Source organism: Anneissia japonica, unplaced genomic scaffold (genome assembly GCF_011630105.1).
Source record: "Anneissia japonica isolate Jap-2015-1 unplaced genomic scaffold, ASM1163010v1 scaffold11151_len745516_cov174, whole genome shotgun sequence".
Lineage (NCBI taxonomy): Eukaryota > Metazoa > Echinodermata > Crinoidea > Comatulida > Comatulidae > Anneissia > Anneissia japonica.
Window position 1 is genome coordinate 26,737 of NW_022744950.1, and position 2,737 is coordinate 29,473.

Genomic DNA, 2,737 nt, shown 5'->3' on the forward strand with positions numbered 1-2,737 from the left:
TGTAACGCGACAGATTTTTGAACAGGGTTTTGTATAGTAAACTCTAGTTGAGGCTTTAATATAAATTACAGAAAAAAAAAAAAACTCATTTGAAGACTGTAAAGCATTCAGGTACCGCTGGAATTTGAAGTATGTGCATCAGTACCGGTAAGGCTAAGACAAACAATATTATGTGAAGGGGTATGCAAGTCATCGAGACCCTAGGGATTAATATACCTACCCCATGATGCATAGTTGATGTTTTTAATTAAATAAATCATGGTTTGTATATCTTGAGTGTATTTTGTATGTCTGCAGGAGTTGTTTAAGCCATTATTAATTTTTCCATCCAGTAGCCACTCCAGCTCGAAATCAAATGCATCAATCATTCAATACTGCTTGTGCATGCAAACAATATTGTGGCAGTGGAACCAATGGATGTCAACAACCAGCTCTGTCTCTTATACACATCTCTCTTCGGGAGGTGCATCAATAACAATTTACTAAGCAACCATTGCTTGCATTAACATTAACAAACAGTATATACTGTATTTACAAAAATAAGAAATTTATATGAATATGTTATAAATCATTATATATAGCTTTCTTATAAGAATAACAACTAAAGCATTCACAGAGGATTCCTGCAAGACACCTATACGATTCGTTTAGGAAATCTATAGGATAATAAAGATAATACTTATAGGATTCCTATATAATTCTTATAAAACACCCATACGAATCCTATGGAAACCATATAGGATTCTTATACGATATTTATAGGGACCCTGTATTATTCATATAAGACTTCTATAAGATTCCTTTAGGAAATATATAGGACTTCTTTAAGATTTCTTTAGAATTACTAAAAGAGTTCTATAGGATTCTTATAAGACGCCTATATGATCCCAGAAAGAAATCTGTAAAATTCCTATAAAATATCTATAAGATTCCTAAAAATATCTACAGGATTCCTATGTAATTCGTATAAGACTCCTATAAGATTTCTATAAGGTATCTATAACCTTCCTATATCATTCATATAAGACTCCTATAAGATTCCAATAAGATATAAAGATTCCTATAGATTTCATATAAGAAACCCATAGGATTCTTATAAGATACCTATATAATTCATATAAGATTCCTATAAGGTTCCTTTAGAAAATCTATGGGATTCCTATAGGATAACTATAAGATTCCTATTTGTTTCATTTAAAAATCTTGCAGTTTTCCTATAAGATTTCATTAAAATTCTTATAGGAAACATATTAAAATTCCTATAAGATACTTATACGACTCCTATATGATTCCTATAGGATTCCCAAAGGATATATATTGAAATAATCATATAGGATCCTATAGATGTGAAGAAAAATCTATAAGATTCCTATAGGATTTTCTCTTATAGGATCCTATAGGACATTTTTGTAAGGGAAAAGACACAGCAGAGAAGAATGAACACTGGAGATCCCGATCGGAACTCTCAGTATAGTATAGTCCTATAGTCGGATAGACTTAGGATAAATGTGGATTTTCTTCAGAAAGCTCTTGACTGGGAACCTTCCTGAATTAAAAAGGAAGAAGAATTACTACTCTTTTGGTTTCACTATTTTCTTGACTTGAATCAGAAGAACAGTTTGATTTGCTGTAACAAATACCGGTACCAAGTGCAACCAGACGATTGCAAGTGGAAGCGATTTTGGACAACTTCCTGAACTGAACTTTGTTATATCATTGGAACTCGCTGTTTTGCCGTATATTCTGAACTCTATTTTTGTTGGACTCCTTGCATTTATTATTATTTTACTTTCTACAAGCGTACGCTGCATTGCCGACGGTCTCACGTGAGTAGTATGTTAGGTTAGGTTAGGTCCAATTTATAAGTCCCTATTTGTAATCCCCATTGCCCAATAAATCATTATTAAGTATATAACTAGAAAAGGTTCCTCTTGTTTTATTTGTGGCCATATATGTAAACATCTACCGACTGAGCCTGCGCGTAACTGGAACCCGAGCCCCCACGACGAATTAAGTGACGGATTCGCTTACTTCAATGCCGTTGCTGTTGTTGTTGAGCAGGTAGATATACAAATCTAACAACATCACTGTTCTATTTAATAATAATGTATTATAAGATTTTAAGGTAAACTGTTTTGTATTCCATAGGCCTACCTGTTTATTTGGCTTACCTTTTTTTCTTAAACTGAATGTAATTGATTTGCTATATTTTCCGTTTTTTCCCACAAAGTATTCGTTTTCAGCTCTACAACTATAGTTCCCTGCATCACGTTGATCAATTTTTTTTATTTCTAATATTTTATCGTTGACAATATATTTGCCAGAAGCACTGTCTATGACGTCACCACCAAGGAACCACGCGAGAAAAATCACTTTCGGAAACGACGACACAACTTTACATGACAGATACTCGCGTACCTTCAGGTATACGTGTGTCGGTTAGTGCCTGAATTTTAGGATTATCCAGATCTGTTGATAAAAACCGTAATCATTATGATAATGATTATTATAATCATGGAAGTGATGATAATGATAGTCCTGACAATGATGCTAATGACGATGATGATGATAAGTCTATTGTGGATGATGATAATAATGACGTCGATGACGGTGTTTTTTGTAAATTGTAAATGAAAAATCACAGTCGGCCAATAATCATAATATTAAATCCTTATTATTAAAGCAAATGATGATCCCTTACAGTTTACTGTTAATTTGCTGTCATCTGAATGAGGTA

General features: G+C 33.0%; 1 protein-coding gene across 1 annotated transcript in view; it reads right to left on the reverse strand.

The window, feature by feature from the left end:
* Positions 1-2,365, reverse strand: part of LOC117119739 — a 28,544-nt gene extending 26,179 nt beyond the window's left edge. Inside the window, exon 1 of the mRNA XM_033264597.1 lies at positions 2,172-2,365. The gene's annotated coding sequence lies outside the window, so the exon portion shown is untranslated. The remainder of the gene's footprint in view (positions 1-2,171) is intronic.
* Positions 2,366-2,737: the final 372 nt, after the last annotated feature.